The sequence below is a fragment of the Corvus moneduloides genome, chromosome 4, assembly GCF_009650955.1.
Source record: "Corvus moneduloides isolate bCorMon1 chromosome 4, bCorMon1.pri, whole genome shotgun sequence".
In the NCBI taxonomy this organism is placed as follows: Eukaryota; Metazoa; Chordata; class Aves; order Passeriformes; family Corvidae; genus Corvus; species Corvus moneduloides.
The window spans coordinates 71,555,384-71,574,710 of record NC_045479.1 but is presented as its reverse complement, the minus strand read 5'-3'; the positions used below and the strand labels follow the sequence as shown (position 1 = coordinate 71,574,710).

The 19,327-nt window shown below is 48.4% G+C and overlaps 1 long non-coding RNA gene across 1 annotated transcript in view; it reads left to right on the top strand.

The window, feature by feature from the left end:
* The first annotated feature begins 8,766 nt into the window (after nucleotides 1–8,766).
* The window catches only part of LOC116443372, a 76,920-nt gene continuing 66,359 nt past the window's right edge, over nucleotides 8,767–19,327 (top strand). The window contains exon 1 of the long non-coding RNA XR_004239844.1: nucleotides 8,767–8,905. This is a non-coding gene — a long non-coding RNA (uncharacterized LOC116443372). The remainder of the gene's footprint in view (nucleotides 8,906–19,327) is intronic.

Below are 19,327 nucleotides of genomic sequence, written 5' to 3'. Positions count from 1 at the left end.
ACAGCTGCTGCAAAATAAGGCAAATCTTATTCTGGGGCATATGAACAAGAGTGAAACATCAGAAGCAATGATTCGGCTCTAACGAGGGCTCCGTTGAAATACCAGGTGTGGGTTTGGATGCTGTGCTAGAAGAAAGCAGAAGAATGTCATAGACAAATTGTAGAGGGGATGGAGGAAAGCAATGGGAATTATGAGTGGTTAAAAAAATTTGGAGGATTTTCTTTGCTTTTTCCAGAAGGAACAAAAGGTGTGAGAAGATGAAAAGTGCCTTCTAAGGCAGAGGAGACTTACAAAAAGGATATTGACAGTTGTTCAGGGTCCCACAGAAATAAATTGGCAAAGATCGTTGTTAGTAGGTATCTGGGAAAGAAGAAAACTCCAAAAATTAAACCCAAAAGCTTTCTAATTCAAAGCAAATATCTTTGAATTAAAATTTCTAAATTAATTTGTAAGTATTCCGCCCTGGAAGTTGATTAGTTTCTCTCAGGGATGTTTGGATCTTGCTCAGGGCACTGAGGAGGATTCGTGGTCTTTCTTCATCTCGCCTGTTCCATGACTGTCTCCTCAAGGTGTGCCAATGCCATCTTCCCCATGCCTGGCCAGAATGTGAAATATCGATGCAAATCCTGTGTTTGCACTTTAGCAGAGCTTCAAACACTCTGTTGGTGTTAATTATCCAAAAACAGCAGGAAGCCAGTGACACCGAACGAAGCACAGAGCTTCCCTGACCAATAACACAAGCACTCCTTCCTCCTGTGCATTGCAGAGCTCCACCAATTCTCTTCCCTAATGCACCACAAGCAGAATGAAGAGCCTCCCCTTCTGCAGACCTCCCACAGACAGCGTGTGGCTGCTGGGGATGAATGTGGTGCTGAGGTCCTCGCTCCTGATGGCTCCAAAAATTAGGGAGCATGCTGGAGGGCAAAGTAGCCATGCAAAAACACGTATTGCATGCCAGGGAAACAGTGTTCCTCACTTTTCCCTAACAAGGAACATCTAATTTGTGAATAAAGGAATAATACACAGATAAAGTTTGCCAGAAGTGTTGTTCAAGAGGAGCAGGTGGTGAGGAAAAAGGAGGAGGACGTTTGCAGGCTATATTCCTATCTGGAAGAAATATACTTTCTCTGAACTCTAGGAAGATTATGAAACAATCTGCTGGATGTCTCTGGGTAGTGATAAAGGAAAAGAGAAATAAAAAAAACCCAGGAGCAGTCTCATGGTAGAGTCCATTGTACTTCAACTAATGGAAAAAAAGGAGCTAGAGGAGCATGTTTTTTGAAAAAGAAAGCAATTATGTAATGAACAAGTGCTGGTGGACCTGAAAGAAAATGATACATCAAAGATATTGTGAATGTTAAAGTGAGAAAAAAGAGAGGGAAAAAAAGGAAAAGAGACTAAAAAGACAAGAGGAGGAATTTCAGATTTTGACTGCTGTTCAGCACAGCCCTCAGGGTCTTTGGGAATTTTTTGGTACTCTGAACATGTTGCCTTCTTCCTTCGTAGACTAACACCAAGTTCTGAATGATCAGATGGCAGGGATGGGTTTCTGTGGGCATCTTTTTTCTTGCAAAGCACTTTGCTTATTCCATACAAGTAGCATGACTGCAGACTGAACTTCTCAGTGTAGATGTGCAGCATGGATTTGAGGAGGGAACGATGTCCATCCATATTTTTGGAGAGGGCAACTGAGCAGAGGGCAACTGGTCAGTTCAGCTGGTCAGGCAGCATGGAGAGACCCTAGTGCCTATGAATTTGCTGCTGTATTTTACCTCGAATATTTAACAAAGGCATGGTACCCAAGGTTTTTAACTTAAAAATCACTTTACGGATCTCGTATGATGCTCATGGCATCCCCGTCCAGCAACTAAATAATTCCTGTTCCCAGGAGGATGATACAGAGACCAGGAATTCAAAAATGTATATTTGGCAAATTTTTATACACCTTGAAAGTGAGATCCCTTCGTTCCCTGGAGAGATGAGGTGTGAAATCAATGTTCATACGGTCTCTGTACCTCTCTGCTTGGTCGCTGGGGCGGCTGCAGCTACTGCATTTCTCATGTTGCTGAAGAGGTGGATGAGGAAATGATCAGAGAGGGTAGGATGTGGTTAAAGCCTCGGTTTGCTAACTGGGGCTAATGTGAGGGAAGCATATTATGTCTCACATCCATTAAGGCCTCCAGCAATCACCTCCCACGAAGGCGAAGGAGCAGCAGAGAAGGAATTGTGACTTCCCGAGTCCCAGTAGCTCCTGGAGCTGTTCCTGTTAATATTCAATTATGTGCTGCCCTGGACTTAGAGCAGCTTAGAGCTGAACTACGTCTCACTCCAGCCTCGAGGCTCAGCTGCAGCAAACACAGCTGCAGGAGGCTGAGCCACGGAGAGAAACAGCCCCAAAACAGGGTTATGACACCTCCAGCCGCCTGTGCGGAACCAGCGTGTAGGAGGAACTACTCCGTTCACCCCTGCCCTCTCCACCTCCCCTCTCCAGGCTGTGAGACTTTGGGGAGGTGGTTATTCTGTGAGCTATGGCCAGGGTCATCAGACTCTTCCCCCCAGTTTTTTAACCTGGATGCGCCAATTGACCACAGAATGCTCTGCATGCTCTTCCTCTGCATCTCACAGCACGCAGCTTCTGCTGTGGCTTTTCCTTCATCTCATCCTCCCACCCTGAAGTGTGTCCCATCCTCGTTGACCCACCCACCGTCTGATAAGCCCCTTCCACTTCCAGATCATGGTATTAACTTGACATTTGCAAAAGGTCACCGTGTTTGCTCTGCCTGAGTGTTATATTGCTCACTCTTTTGTTGTTCTGCTTTGTAAGCCCTTCAAGGCAGAAGTTATCTCCTTGGGTGTGACTACACAGTGGCCAGGAGAATGAGGCCCCTGGTCTCAGTTGGCGTCTAACAGCTAAACCAGAAATAATAACTTGCTCATTGATGGAGAGGCTGGCTCTGATTTGATAGATTATGCATCAGAGGTTAACAAATCTTAAATTTATATGCAAAAACCTTCCTTCCAGAAGAGGTCCATAAGCAGGATCACAACTAATGTCTTATTTTCAAAGACTATCAGCATCAGATCCCTGCTGTGTTTCCAGGAGTCCGTTCAGACCATGTGGTACTGCTGGAGCATATGCCATTTGCTGCAGGAACAAATGGGGGACATAAGGGAGGTGACACACAATACATATTTTGTGCACCCAGTTTATGCAGATGAAGTCCTGGCTTTTTTTAGCCTGGAGTTTGTCATGCTGGAGCTGTTGCATCAAACTAATTGCAATGGAGATGAGCGCGTATGGTACGCGCAGCGTCAGGGTGTCCCCCCTCCGGTGGCTGCTCCCTGCGAGGTGCAGCTGGTAGAGAAAGGACACATAAATTAATTCTTTGCTCTCAGGTGAGAATAGATCTGATCCTGTCCACAGTCCTGACCTGACCAGCATTCCCTGAGGCGGAGATGCAAGGCTGGAGCTCTCCCATCTCCGTTAGGCAGCCAGGAGGGCTCCAGCCAAGGTAGAGACCCAGCACTATCCATGAGGAGACACCCCGGGCTTGGCTCTTCTCAAACACAAACCAATTCTGAGCCTCAGCTACAGCGAGGCGATGCCAGAAAGGAGGATGGGAGAGTGGGGCTGTCAGATGCAGCAGCCTGAAGCCCGTGGTTGAGGCTACTCTTCACCTGATGTTGCCATTGCAGACGAAATGCATCTGTGTCTGGAAGAGGTGCAGCTGGGGGATCTTGGCCTTTAGCTTTATGCCAAGAACAACATGGCACCAGACTGACAGTCGTGCTGGCTCTAGGAACAGCCCGACCTGGCTCCTCTGCCATGGTTTGTTTTGGGACTGACACAAAAGCTAAATCATTCCCCAAAACAATGTACAGCCATTCCCAGGTATTAACTTTTCGTTGCTTTTAGTGATACTCCTTAAGTTCCTCTACTGTTTTGCTTTGAAAACAGCTCATTCCCTGAGTTAGTCCAGTTCCTCTGCTTCTCCATGATAACCCTTGCCAGCCAGAGAAAACTGTACTAGGCAGGATAGGGCAGCACTGTGGCTCAGTCACTGCACAGAGATTAATTGCCTGCTACGGGTGGGTTGGTTGGCTGGAAGGTGGATGCCAACCCAGAGGCGTTAGGGCCGAGTTCTGCTTCAGTTCCTGATCTGAGTCTCTCCCTCCTGCCCGTGTGCACCTCACAGGAATATAACTGAGTTTGAAATATCTGCTTCCTCCCAAATTCATCTGAAAGTCATTAATGGGTTCAGAAGCTTTTGGGAGAGGGGGATGGACACATACATGTACAGAAAAGCAGCGCAGCAGAACCTTTATTTCCTTAGGGAGGCAGCCTAAAGAAATATTAGCATTTATTCTCATCTGTTGCTGAGCTTACGACCCACACAAATAACGGAATAGCAAGCGAGCAGCCGGCTGCAGAATGGGAACAGGGAAAATGACTCAGCAAGCTTGGCACCGATCTGGAGAAAATGCAGGTATATTATAACCTTGCTTGAGCATCAATCTCATCCGTGACGTGACGTAGAAACAGCAGCCAGTGTAGATATTTGGATTTGATGGAAACCTTCCTTCTGATAAATGATTTAGCTCTGCTCTTGCGAGTAGTTATACACAGGAGCAGAGCAGGTGAGAAGCTGCCTTCATATATGCCAGCAAGGGAGAGAAAAAGTTCAATGAAAACCTCTCACTGCTTTATAAATACCCTTCTTTTCTTCTGTTATCAGTTGACAAATAGCTGCTGAATTAGTTTCATGCTTTGTTCATGTCATTTTCCCCAAGAACAGTATTTCCTGCTACATCACCTTAGAAACTCTATCAACAAACACTCTGCTCTACACGTAAACAAAGCTTTATTTTACCCTATTTTTGACAGCAGCCAGCGTTCTAGAAACCAGAACATTTTGGGTTCTCTGGGCTATTTGCCTCAATTTCACAATTTGATTTTGGTTTTGAGGGCCTGTCAGCATTGTTTATACCCAGATCTGTTGGAGTAGTGATGTTTTGTGTGAGTGGCAAGGAAAATATATTGCAGCAAATTGCTCTCTGGAATCAGATTTTCTTCTCTTCTCACGAGTCTAAATGAAACTGCACTTTCTAACATATGGGAACTAAAGACTGAAATGAATTCTAAAGAGAAGTGAAACAAGAAAATTTAGTGTCAACAACAAAAATGAATCAAAAAGAAGCAAAGACAACTTTGACAATTAAGCAGGACCATCTCCAAAACTCAAGCTCCAGTAAAATCCAGGAGTGTTATCGCCAACAGAGCACCTGAAGAACTCTGCAGGGCCCTTTAGCCATTTCTTTGTGCAATAACATCAGATCTTGTCCTGACCCCATGACAAGGTCATTTTTTTTTTAACTGTGGAAAAACAAGATCAGAGCCCTATAAAGTTTTCTTACTTGGTTTCACAAGACGAGCATTTCCCAGCTAGCGGCTGTGAAAAAACAAATTAATCCAACAGCAAACAGGGGATTTTATTTGGCAGTTTTTAAAAACCTGCACAGAAGCCTCGGCTACTGAGCCTCCTGTGATCTGCCACCACACGAAGACAGAGTCCATCAGTTAGGGATTAATTTTAAGGCAGATATTAAAGCCTATCACATGATGAAGGATTTTCCTCTATGTGGACTTCAATGGGACGCTTTAAATCCTCTGTGTTTGTGTGGATATGTACGTGTACGTGCACATCAGTGTTTATTCGTGGGCAGACAAAGCCTCAGGCTTCTTCAGGTCTTTCCAAGGAACATAAATTTGGGGGGAGGGACAGAGAGAGCAAAGAGTCATCTTTAAACCTCACATTTTTGAAAGTTTTTGAAGGAGACAGGCTGAGGTGGAGGGAGCCAAGATCGTAAAGATTTTATAACTAACAACATTTTTTAAGAGGAGGCAGAATCTCTGCTCTTTTTTAGTGCAAGATCTTGCAATAATTTAAAGCAAATTTGGAAAAAAGCTCCCTTTTGACAGAAATGCTTCATTTTCCTTTTCTGCTGGGCTATAACCTAAAGCGTCTTGGCTCGAGAAAATGAAATAAAGCTGAGCGATGATGCGCTGTCACTGCTGCTGCCGCCACTCTGCCTCCTGCAAATCTCCCAAAATCGTGCACAGCTCTCCAGGTCAGAGCCTGGGAAGGGAGCGGTGCCTTCTCCTTCCAGGCTCAATCCTGCACCAGACAAACTTACCCAGGGCTTTGTAAAACACGGCTGGGGTTTGCAGCGAGTGGCTCTGCCCGAGGTGCCGCTTCCAAGGGTTGGTGTGGAGAGGAAACTCTTCCTATGACACAGCAGAACAGCAACAGCAGCAGCAGCAGCAGCAGCAGAGTAAAACAGATCGGTTCTGGCAGTACTCCTAAAAGACTACTTCAAATCGCAGCTCCACTCTCTTCCTCCTTTAAGGATGATCTGAAGAAGGGAATACGGACTAAAAAGAAGCTTAGTGAGGCAGGGAAATGAGGCCCAGAGATATGGGAAGCAAGGCATGTTGTAGTTAGGCTCCACAGCAGTGGGAGAGCCTGGATAAACAGCAGAAAGGAGCCCAGAGAGGAAATTCCCCCAAAATTAGATGAGAAGGAGAGAGAAACATAAACAGGGTGTAGGGGGGATGGAGGGAAGAATATGAGAAGGAAGGAAAGGAGGATGAACTGCTCCTCACTCTGTTAACTCTTTCCAGCTAAAATCATTAGTAATTTTTACAAAACTAAAAAAAAAATTTTAAAAAAAATAGTAGAGGTATCTGGAATACTGATCTGTTAGATATACAGCTCATTGCATGGGCACCTAGAAATGAGCGGGGCAGAGAACAGGTACTTCAAGTGCAAAGCACAAATGGGAGAGCGGAGGGACACGATCCACTGTCACTGCAGGATTGGGCCTGTGCCGGGGTGGCCGGGAGGCTCTGGTCCCCTCCTGTGGCCGACAGGCATCAGCACCAACCCGGGAATCAGAAAAAAAAGTCGTTTACATGACTCCTTTCAAGAAAACTTGGTGGGACACCAAAGAAATTAAATCCCCAATTTAAAATTTACTGCATCTGTGGGTCATGTTTTTTTAATCTGCTGAAGGGCTGCTGGAAGCTGTAAAGAAGGAGTGAATGTGGGATTGCTTTTCCTCCTTCAGTTTTTAACACCAAATTCATTGCCCCTCTCAATCTAGCCCCTAAAGCCTTGCACTTGACCACCAACACCGACGTGATGCCACCGGATCGGGAGCAGAATTTGGGGGCCTTCGCATGAACCTTCCAGGGGGAAAACCCCGAGAGCCTCCAGCGCACTGTCAGCCCGGTGGTGGGACCGTGGAGCGGGTAGGCTTCAGCTCCCTGATCTCAAATCCTGGGGGCTGGTGGAGAGCAGGGAATAAAACCCACTTCAGCACCGCAGGCGGAACAGCAGCCGGAGGAGCGCGGCGCTGCCGCTGGCCGGCCCCGCACCCCCGGCGGCTGCGGCCGGGCGGCGGGATGCGCGGGGAACCGGGGGCTGCCCGAACCACGGGGAATTGTCGGCATCTTCCCCTTTCCCTTCTGTAAAGGCTGGCTGCTTGCTGGTAGTGTTGCAGTGGCCAGCACACATCCCTTGGAGCGGCTCCTTCCAGCAGCTCGGCACAGAGCCGGCTGTCGGGAGCCGACGGTGCGACGGGTCGGGACGGTGAAATCGCTTCGCTACCGACTGGCAGAGTTAAACTGGTCGCGACCACCGCATCGACCCCGCACGGGCAGCACCGCTCACAGCTGCTCCTCCTCAGTCCGACACAAACAAGGGTTTTCCCCCCGTTTTTCTTTTTTTTTTTCTTTTGGTTGTTTTGGATTTTTTTTTTTTTTTGTTTGTTTTTTCTGCCGCTTCCAGCACCCGAGACCCACCGCGGCCGCAGACGAGCACCGGATCCCTAAGCCTCCAGGAGCGGGGTCCATCCTCCCGCACGGTGCCCGCCCGGCCGGTTATTCCCCGGTTATTCCCTTCTGCGGAAAGAGAAGGGGAAAAAGGAAAAAAAAAAGCCAAACCCAAACACCAAAGCAACCCTAATAAACAATAAATAATAATAATAATAATAATAATAATGGAAGAAGAAGCAAGCGCAGCAACTTGCTTTAAGCAGAGGGCGGTAGAAGGCGAGAGCGCAGCCCCCCGGGGAAGGAAGGGAGGGAGCGGAGGGAAGGCAGGCGGGCACCGGCGGGGCTCGCAGCCCCCCGGGGGTACCGGCGGGTCCGGCGGCGGCGGACGTGAAAGTCCCCTTTAAGTTTCCATAGAGAGGCCTCCGGGTGTCACATGATGGACATGATATAACGAAACAACATCGTGGGGAGGGACGGAGGGAAGCAGTGGGGGAACCCGGGGAGGTGGCGGCGCCCCCCGACCCGCCCGCCCCGGCTGCACCTGTCTCGGCGCGCCGGGAGCGCGGTGTCCGCCCCGCTGATGGGACTTGCGGGCGGCACCTTCCCCGGGGGAGGAGGAGAAGGAGGAGGAGGAGGAGAAGGAGGCGAGCCAGTGGCGGAGGTAAGTTACCGGCGGGACCGGGGCGGGGGGCGCGGGGCGCGGGCGCGGTGTGTGCGGGGAAAGGATGCGGGGTGTGTGTGTGCGGGGTGTCCGCGGTGTCCCCGCGGAGCGCCGGGCGTGTGCGCGCCCTCCCGCCCTCCATGTCCGCATTCCAGCTCATGTTGCGCAGATAAAATTCAAACTTGAGGTAAACACAAGCGGCGGGGGGGGGGCGGACGGAGAACTGGGGGGGAGGGAGGCTCGCTCCATCCCGGTTCCATCCCGGTTCCATCCAGGCTCCTGCCGCCCCCTCCCCGCCGCTCCCCCCGCTCCGCACCCGCGGAGCCCCCGCGCACCTGGGGGAGCGCCGGCACCGCGCTGCTTTCCCCGGCGAGGGAGAACCGAGCGTCCGTTTCGCCGCACCCCCGGTAGGACACGGCGGGTCGGGGGCTGGGGGGGGAACGCGGCGCGGCAGGTGCGCGGAGCGCTGTCGCGACATGGCGGGGGGGGAGTGTGTGTGCGCGTCGCGACATGGGGGAAGCAACCAAGTGACAGCGCGGAGTGGTGGGGGGGGGGGTGAAAGGACGGGGCTGCGCCGCGTTGTTTTCCTCGGTGCTGCGTGGGTATCCTGTACAGAGCGGGAATAACAGCGGGAATAACAGCGGTACCCCCCCCCACCCCAGTCCCGCTTTTCTCCAGTACGCATTTCCAAGTGCGTATGGAGAAAACAAGATGCGGAGCGGGGCGGGCCGGGGGGGGAGGCGGGGAGGGCCGCACTGCCGCTCGCAGCCCTGGTCCGTGACACAGGCGCTGCCTCCGCGGGGTTATTTAAGCATTTGCCTGCGGGCTGATGATGGAGGCGGCCGGGGGAGCCCCACAGGTGGGTGCGTGCGGGGAGAGGGGGCCGAAGCGCTGGTCGTGTGGGGAGCGTCAGAGCGGTCCCGCACTCTGCGGACTCGCGGCGGGAGGCGCTGCCGGGGCTGAGAGTGAAGCGGGGTGCGGGAGCAGGACCTGGCAGCCGCGGGTTGCTGAGTGGCGCAGCTCCGGGTGCCGCGAGCGGTGCGGGGGTGACGGCGGTGCCGCCATGGCGGGTGCGAGGGAGCGGCGCCCTCAGGGGGGTCCCGGCGGCTCCGCTGAGGGCGGGAAAAGCGCGCGCGGCCCCCGCCTGGCGCCTCCTCAGCACTGCACCAAGGCAGCGGGGCGGGGGGGGGGGGGGGGTCGCAGGGGGGGGAGGTGGCGGCCACGCCCACCGCGCCCCCCCGCCGGCCAATCGCCGGGGGCGGTGCGGCGGGGACACGCCCCCCCGGCGCGCGGCGCGCCCTCCCGACCAATCGCAGCGCACCCCGGCCCCCCCTGCATCGCCCCCCTTCGCCCACCCGCCTGTTTGTTACGGTCTGGGCCACGTGCCGGCGCCTCGGGCCGGTCACGTGGCCCCCGGGGCCGGGGGTTCTGACTGGGACCACGGGGGTCTGGAGCCCTCCCGTCCGTGGGGCCTGACTGGGACCACGGGGGTCTGGAGCCCTCCCGTCCGTGGGGCCTGACTGGGACCACGGGGGTCTGGAGCCCTCCCGTCCGTGGGGCCTGACTGGGACCACGGGGGTCTGGAGCCCTCCCGTCCGTGGGGCCTGACTGGGACCACGGGGGTCTGGAGCCCTCCCGTCCGTGGGGCCTGACTGGGACCACGGGGGTCTGGAGCCCTCCCGTCCGTGGGGCCTGACTGGGACCACGGGGGTCTGGAGCCCTCCCGTCCGTGGGGCCTGGCTGGGACCACGGGGGTCTGGAGCCCTCCCGTCCGTGGGGCCTGGCTGGGACCACGGGGGTCTGGAGCCCTCCCGTCCGTGGGGCCTGGCTGGGACCACGGGGGTCTGGAGCCCTCCCGTCCGTGGGGTCTGACTGGGACCACGGGGGTCTGGAGCCCTTCCGTCCGTGGGGTCTGACTGGGACCACGGGGGTCTGGAGCCCTCCTGTCCGTGGGGTCTGACGGGAACCATGGGGGTCTGGAGCTCTCTTGTTCGTGGGGGTCTGATGGGACCATGGGGGCCTGGAGACGTCCTGCCTATGGGATCTGATAGGGTGACACTGGGGGTCTTGGAGCCCTCCTGTCCAGGGTGTTTCTGGTGGGAAACAGGGGTGTCTGGAGCTGTCCTATCTATGGGGTCTGATGGGGAACAGAACTGCCTGCCAGATTGGGAGGAGCCTGAAGCCCCCCTGGCCAAGGGTGTCTGACCGGGCCTGGGTGTGGCTACCAGCCCAGGGAACCTGAGCAGGCCCAGGGAACCTGAAGCCCCCCTGTCCAGGGAATGTGGCCAGGACCCTCTTGCCATTGTCCCCAGGCCCTTGCTCACCATGAGTGTCCACTCAGCCCCAGCCCCATTAAACCTCCCCTCAAGGGCCTGTCCATGGCTGTTGTTCCTGTCATGGCCGAGCCATGACAGCCTGTCCGTGGCTGGCTCTGGCCTCCGGAGAGGGAGGTGTTTCTCTCCCGAGGAGAGCTGTTTATGCCCAGTGATTTTTTTTTTTTTTTTCTTCTATTTTTTTTATTTCTTTCCCCTCCCTCCGTGCTCTCCTGCGTAAGCCACAGCAGCAGCTCGGTGTCTGCCCAGCCCGACAGTGTTACGGCATGGCTCTTATGTAGGTGAAGCCAGGGAACACTGCAAGGATTGTGTGGAGCTATCAGTCTCCTGAGCCTGGAGCTTTGAGCCTATTTATAGGTGGGTTGGGCAGTGTTCAGTGTGAAGGACTCATGCCACGTCCGAATCCGTGGCAAAGAGAGGCGTCTTAAATGATGGTGTTTTGTTTTCGGTGGTTGTTCCTGGGGATAGGGTTTTATGAAATGCTCTGGAGCATGGGTTGTTAGTAGGTTATATGGAGAAAGGCGAGTCAGTTTGGAGTTAAGGAACGTGATGCCATTTTAATGCGACTTCTCGGGTGGCAGAGCAAACAGTAAGGGGATACTCGGTTCTAGATCAGCAGCTTTCAGCTTTGCAGGCAGTGGACAACTCAGGCAGGGTCAGTGGGAAGCCACAGAGGAAAGGACATCGTGTTTTCTGTAGGCTTATGCTCATTATACTGTTTTCTGCACTGCTAAAGATTTTGTGGCCGACAAGCTGAAAAAAAATATGGAAGTCCACTATTCTAGATCACTGAAATGTTTTGGTTTAGAATAAGTAGAGGAGGGGTGGGGAGAAAAATCCTCAGCTGTGTGTTTTGTTGGGTGTGTTTCTATTATACAGCTTAAAAATTTAAAATTCAGTGTATTTTTAAGAGTTACATAACCTTTAGTAACGTGATGTGTTTCAAGTAGCCTTCAAGAGTTAAATAACAGCAGATCAACGAGACTGGGTCGAGAAGAGGAGGAGAGGGTTTTATAATGGTGAGGACTGTACGTAGATATTTAAAACTGCTTTGGTGTTGCACTAGAAAGGAGTCTTTGCTTAGGAGGAGGAGGATTTTAATACCTTATAAATACAGAACATGAGAAGGAGGATGGGGAGATGAAGTTTGCAGTTTTATACTGGTCTAGTCCGGTAAATGGATCAGGAATACTTTATGATATTTCACATTCTTCAGCTTCTCTTCCATCTTGACTTTTTCAGTAGAGTTTTTTGCAATCAGAAATTATGGGAATTTCCAGATATTGACCACTGTGGTTGAGGAAGGAAAGCTGGCATTAAAATAACAAGAAATTATAGAAAGGAGTGAGTGGCACTGTAGTGGTGAGAGAACTGGGGCGATGATACACATCCTGGGAGAGAGCTGGTGCTTTGTGTTGGTTACAGGAGTAATTTGACACGGTGTTACCTACAGAAAGATGTTTATTCAGCCGGGGTGGTGCACTTGGTTCGCGCAGGCATATCCGTGTTATCTTTGTATTTTGGGGGGGAAAAAAGAACCCTGCCTTAATAGAGGAAATTGCTGGGGAGCAGATGACGTGCTGGAGATGTGAGGATACCCGGAGCTGCGCAGTGGCACAGCGCACCAGCGCCTCGGAATTCGGAGCGTACGTGGAGGTGCTGGCGTGGAATTGATGCACCAGGAAATTGCTTTCTCTATTTTTGTTGGTGAGATGCAGTTAACGTAAAACGAGCCCTTTGGATCCCGTATCCCATTTCTCTTTAATATAACTAAGATCATTTATCTTCTCAGGCAGCAAGAAGGAAAAAAAAAAAAAAATACTTTGTTTTGTAACTTGGTTCACCTTCTCTTCATTTGCTGTCAGCTCATGACAAGGCACAATGTGTGCTGCACACTGTGTTCCACTGAGCTGTTTTGGTGACGAATAAAATGTATATGAAAAAAGGGCTATGAAAAATAGGTATTGTGCCAGTTGTCTCCACTTTTTATATAAACAATCCCCATTTTGCTCTGAAGTACTCAAAAAGTGTCATATTAGGGTCTTATGCCTTGCCAAATTTTGGTGGGAAAAAGGTTGCTGTTTTAGTCTTCGTAAGTATTCGAAAAGCAGCTGAAAACCAAATATTTAAATTAGTGTTTGTATTGATTTTGCAGTAGGAAGTAGTAAAACCTTTTTTCAGTTTTAACGAATAGGGAAATTGTGAACTTACTTTAAAAACATGTTTGATTGTGCTCTATTAGTCTGTTATATTGTTAAAATTAAGAGGATTTCTTCAATCCAGGCTAGATTTTAATTGCTGTGATCATGCATTTACTATATTTCTTTTGTATTTATAAATGAAAACACAGAGTCATGGTTTTTGACCTCGTGTATAGCATGACTGGCTGTAGTTCATGCCATATTTGCACGGTGTTTTTCCATAAATATCTTGCTTCTGAAGTTATTGGTAGCACCAGAATATGAGCTCAAAAATACTGTCACATAAAGGCTTAGAGCTCTTGCAAACAGGAACGCTGAAATACAAAGTTAAAAACCAAAAAACCTCTCCCCAGCAGTTCTTTCAAGTCAGTTTGATGATAATTTTGGATCCTGACTCGTGGTTTTCTAAATGGCTGGAGATGGAATTAATGGGGCTGCAGCTCCTTGTCATGAATTTCAGCATAAACAGTATTTTTCTTTCGGCTTTGAATTTCATGCAAATGCAGTGAAAAATCCCCCGTCCTTTCCCAGTCCCTCAGGATGCTGCACCTCAGCCAGCAGACGTAGCATTGTTGTCTAACAGCGAGGCTGGAAATGGGAGTTGTTTGTGCTGAGTTTTACCCTTACCAAGGTCAGAGATTTCATCCTGCCATAGATTCCTGATCTGGGAATTTAACACTTGCAGTGGGTCCTGATTTAGGAATTTTCATGAGATACCTTGAGCTCTGGAATGAATTTAAATGCCCCCGTGTTGTGCTTCTTTCCAAACGTACGTTTGGAAATGCCTGAAATCGTGACATCTGTGTGGCAGAAATACTCATGATGGTAATAAAACAGTCAAGCTGAAAATCTTATTTCTTACATAGAACTGATTTAATTGGCAGGACAAAAAAAAGCAATAATTGTAATAATATTCTTGTTTTAAATAGTTTTGGTCAATATGGGCATTGAAGTTTTGCTTTTGACAGTGGTTTATGACTTGTGGGAAGTAATTTGAATTAGGGGAGATGGTCCTACTCTGTTTCAGTGGGCTGAGTTTCAGTGTACTGTTACCTGAGAATTATTTTTTCATAATTATGAAGTATTAGTGAGCTGATGGTGAGGGATTTTTTAAAAATTCTTACTAGGCTAGAAATGTCTTACTAAAACACAAGCAAAAGAAATTGAGAAACAAATGGTTTAAAGGGCGTTTATAACACCATTTGTAAGCCGTGATTTTACAAACACTCCTCTGAATGTGTCTTGTGTAAGCAGCAGGTCCTATTAGGGAACGTAAATTGTGCAATTGTGTAGAAAATCAGCAGAGTTGGTAAATTCTGAAGCAGTCATCCTGTTTTTTCTGTCCTATATTTCGGATCCTTGCTCTCTGCAGCCAAGCCCATGGTGTGCTTATATGTGCATAGTGCTGAACATTAGTCTCATCTAAACAAAATCTTACAAAGTCAGCCTGCCAGTAATAGTGGCATGATATTATTTATTTTCCTTTATTTTATTTTTTTTTTTTCATTTGTGTTCTCTTGCCAGTTATCAGAAGCAGCAATTAATTGTTGGGGGGGGGGGGGAAGATGAGGTGAGCAGAATGGGGAGAGAGAAACCGGTAAACATCATTCTCTGTTGTTACAAAATATAGCTATTTCTGCCCCAGTTTACCTGTGTGCTACACTAAAATGTACCAATTTCAGTGCTGAGCCTGAAGTAATCCTTGGGTTTTTTTGTAGTGATTATTAACTTGTGTTGGACATCATCCATGGAACTTCTTCTGTTACAGGTGGAGCAAGTTTGTATCTCTCTGGAAAATATACCTTGCATCTGGGCTAATTCTTTTTCATCTGTGTTGTCATCACGTATATTTTTTTTGGTAGCTTTCAGATTTTCAGAAAAGCAAGATGATTTTTGTGGTCATTTAATAGCATTGTATGTGGAATGCCCCCAAAATGTGCTGTTTTGAATAATACCTGCATTATGCTCAGGTTGCTGAATTTTAACACAACTGTAGTAGCTTCTCCAGGAGCTTCTGCAAAAATAAGAGTTGTAAAATGAAGGCAGGTACTGGCCTTGAATAAATTCCAGTGTGCTGAAGAAACAAGAAAAATCAAACAGAGGTTCGGATAGAAAACAAGCATTTGCCTGGGTTTTATCCTGATGATTATTTACATCAACACAGGAAGGTGTTTGCCAGAGATCAGATGCTGGTGAGACGTGTCTGAAGCAGGAGGGATCCTTGTGTTTGGATTATTGGAACTTGGGAGGTTTCTTGCTACGCAGCAGCTCATGTGAGCAGCTGTCAGGTCTCCTGGGAGGGAGACGAAGCCTCCAGCCACCGTGTTTACTTCCCGCAGGAGGAGGAAAAGGACATTTCTGGCTATTATCTGGATGTGTTTTGTAAACTGAAAGCACCGTTCATGTTCCCGAGCAGGGTGTAGTTGCTGTATCATTCTGCAGTGTCGTTCTCCACCGCTTTTTCTTATTTTAGTGTAACTTCAGTGTTCATCTGTCAACATCTGCTGGGTATTGATGGATCATCTGTAGCTCTTGGGAGATCCTTACATCCTAATTTCTCTGGCTTCGTGGCAGTGCTCCAGGACCCTGGAGCAATCAGGATTACGTTTATCCCATTGATAGAGAACAGGATTCCAAATCTGGAAAGCAGCAGGTATATTTTTCCGCTCTGTAAAACGCAAGTGCAGGAAATACATCTGGAGGAGAAGGCTCGGCGGAGCAGCAGCGTTCAAGCCCCGCAGCGTGCAGTGCTGCGTGTGCTCCGAGGCAGATGTCGGCGGTGTCTCGGTTCCATGGAATACTCCGCTCCTTTCCAGGCGGTTTTTCCAGCGTTGCCCTCTGCCGGAGGAGACCAGCAGCGCCAGGGATTGCTGTGTGGGCTCCTGGATGGAGTCCCTGTCACTTGGCACGTCCTTGGCAGCTCTTGTTCCAAGAGCCCACCTTCTTCCCGGAGCTGCAGCAGGGGCCCCTGTTCCAGCCAGAGCGTCTGATTCCTGCTCTTCCCTTCTTCTCTGTGTCCATGGGCATCTGTTCAGGGAAGCCGGTGGTTGTTTGGATAAACTGAAAGCCAAACAGGGGATCCAGCATTATGGGATCAGCTGCTTCTCCAAAGGTTATTGTCCTGGAACCACGACTAATTCTGGCAGGGGGTTCTGCACCTTTCCCATAAAACAACTTTAGTCTTTGGATTATTAGCCCTGTATGGCTTTGGTAATCCAGATGGTTTTAAAACAATATTGATGTAAAAATCAGTATTTTGAATGTAAATGCATTGAAATTTGGTTTAAATTTGTTTGGTGTTGACACAATGTGAAACAAGAATAAGATTGGAGCAATTAAATGTACAAGATTTCACTAACAGTGACTGTATCTGCTGTTCTGATCAGCCTGTACTATAGCACAGCTATATGTTGTGGGTTTTCTTTGTTTTGAGGTTTGTTGGGTTTTTTTCTGTTTAGTTTTTGTTATTTGTGTGGGTTTTTTGTGGTTTTGTGTTGTTTTGTGTTGTTTTTTTTTTGTTGTTCTTGGGGTTTTTTTTATTTGGATTATTATTATTTTACTAAAAATAAAATAATTATTGTTTTGGGGGGAGGGGTGTGAAATTTTATTTTCCTTGTGTTTTTGTGACTTAGGAAACGGCTGCCTTTTTGGTTTTCAAGAAACTGCAGGTTTCATGTATTGCTGTTGATGTTAAAAGGAGTTAAGCAGGGCAGAGCTCAGCTGTACTATTTCAGTGGGAGTTGAGTGGCGACCTCTGTGCTCCCAGTCCTTATTAATGGAATTGCTGGCATTCACAGGGAAGTCCTTGCTGAATATTGGAGAGAAAAAAGTCAGAGATGGTGACTGTGTAGAAGTAAGCAGGAATTGTGAGCTGAAATGTTATTTATTGAATAAAACTGAATTCCTCAAAAGCAGTATTACTTCAGCAGTGAATGAGTCACATCTATAAGCAGCAATAATTTGTACTGGAGACCAAAACTCTGTAATACAGTGGGCGAAAAATGCTGGTAGGGACGTTTGATAGGTTAACTCAGGCCTCCAGCATTGTGATGGGAGAGCAGCATTTGTCAGAGCACTCTTCCAATTACAGAAACATGGAAAACAGATCCTCATGGTGCAGCCTGGATGGCAAGATCCAGCCCTTCACTACTGCAAGTAAATGTGCAGTATGATTCCTGCAACAGATTTCAGGCTCCAAATTGGAACCCTCACTGCTCCGTTTTTCAGCTTTTTCATGCCCTTCCCCCTTTCCAGGATATATTGCAGTCCCTGGTCGTTTAAAGACCACTGGTTTCAAAAACAAGCCCTGGTAGCCTTTTCCTGTAAAGTAAACGTTGTATTCCTGTGGGTAAAGTTACTCTGAGAAGGTTTAGGTAAGATTATTCTCCTGGTTGCTTGGATCAGGTAAATACTATAAACACAGTTTGTCATGTCTAATGTTTTCCTGATCAAGTTCTCTGTAGGATGTATCTGGTTGTATTTATCCCTTTTGTTGATGTTCGCTTTTGCAATTACAAAGTGCTCCTATATCATGAACAGGTTTAATTCTGTTCCAGATGCTGTGGGCTGATAAAGTGCTAATGCATTTTCTGGCAGTTTCTTGTGAGATCAGTTACCATGAAAAAATTGTATTTACCCAAAGTAAAGTCTGCTTTGAAGCACAGGCTTGTGATGTGCATACAATTCCTGGTAGACAAGGAATGTAATTTATTTTTTTCTAATTCTGCTACTTTAGAAAAATCTCCCTGGCTAGATGAAACCTGGAAGTCAGCTCTGAGACTTTCGGATGCAGTCTCTTTAGTAGCTGTGTCAACATTAATTATTGTATAGCTCTAATGTTACTGTATAAAGTGACACCTCTTCTGGCTTTCGACGTTTCTCCTGGGTAAACTATGCTTGGCTTATTTAATTTTCATACTTGATCCTTAAATCTTTGCAAAGATCTTAAACAACGTTGTTCAGCTGTTCGTTGTTCTTTCTGGTAACATGGACAGAAATGCATCATGTTTTTGAAAGACATTGCAGTGATTCTTTCCCACTTCACGACTTTTCCACTGAAATGCTCCCTCATGGTTGTGCCTGCAGTAAGTGTCCGTCCTCGGTCTTGTCTTCAGGCTGCTGCTGGAAACTAAAATAAGGTGTCTAAATCTATCCTCCTCTTGTGAATGGCATTCATGACTTGTCTGTTTTCTTGAGTTGTTTTTCTGCTTTTTCCTGCAGCAAAAGGAGACTTTGCCTCTTTGCTGAGTGCCGGGTTATCTTTGTGATTTGTTGTTTCTGGAAATGCAAAGAAAGAATCTGCAAGAGCAGAAATTCCAGCAGGGAAGGGCAGCGGTAGGGAGGTTCTCTTCATCCAGTCACAGTCAGACTCCTCAGATCAGCCTTCCATCCTGACGTGTGTTTTGTTCCCTTCTGCCCATCACTGCCACCAGGCACCTAAAGCATGGGGATGGGCAAAATCCATCTTAGGCTCTTACCAGGGCTCGAGGCAATGTTCCCGTGGATTGTAGCAGTTCATAGCTTAGAGGTTTCTGGAGTGAGGAATGGGATCATGGAATGGTTTTGGTTGGAAGGGACCTCAAACATCCAGTGCCACCCCCTGCCATGGGCAGGGACGCCTTCCACTACCCCAGGTTGCTCCAAGCCCTGTCCAGCCTGGCCTTGGACACTTCCAGGGATCCAAGGGCAGCCACAACTTCTCTGGGCAACCTGTGCCAGGGCCTCCCCACCCTCACAGGGAGTAATTTCTTCCTATAAAAGAATCATTCCAGCCAGTTTTTTTTTTCTAGACCAGGGCCTGTAGGTAACTGACTTTGCATGCTGTGGTTGTAAGGTATATTTTCTTGGCATCTTCACTGTGTGTACTAGATGGATGAAGGTTTTCAGGATGCTCGCTTTTAAGACTGATTTTGTAGCAGCCTTTCTTGCATAACTGACTTCAGAATGAATTCCCTGCTAGCATTTAGTTTAAAATGGATGAAGATCATAAATACATGTTTTTTCAACTAATCTTATTCAGCTGACCCTTCTACATTCTGTGTCTCTCAAGGGTTCTGTTAAATAATATTTATATTAATAGTACCATCTACTGCTGAATCCCTCCTGTGGTTTATAAGAGCATATTTAAGTATTACATTATGTTAACCAGCTTCACTGGTAGCTCAAAATTCGAGCTGTTTGTATTTGCAGTTCTGCTGCAAAGTCCCTCATCTCCTGTGAGTGTTGTAAATAAGATTTGGAGCTGCAGAGAAGGAGGCCTGGGCAGCAGGGGCTGGGATTCCCCAGCCCTGCAGGG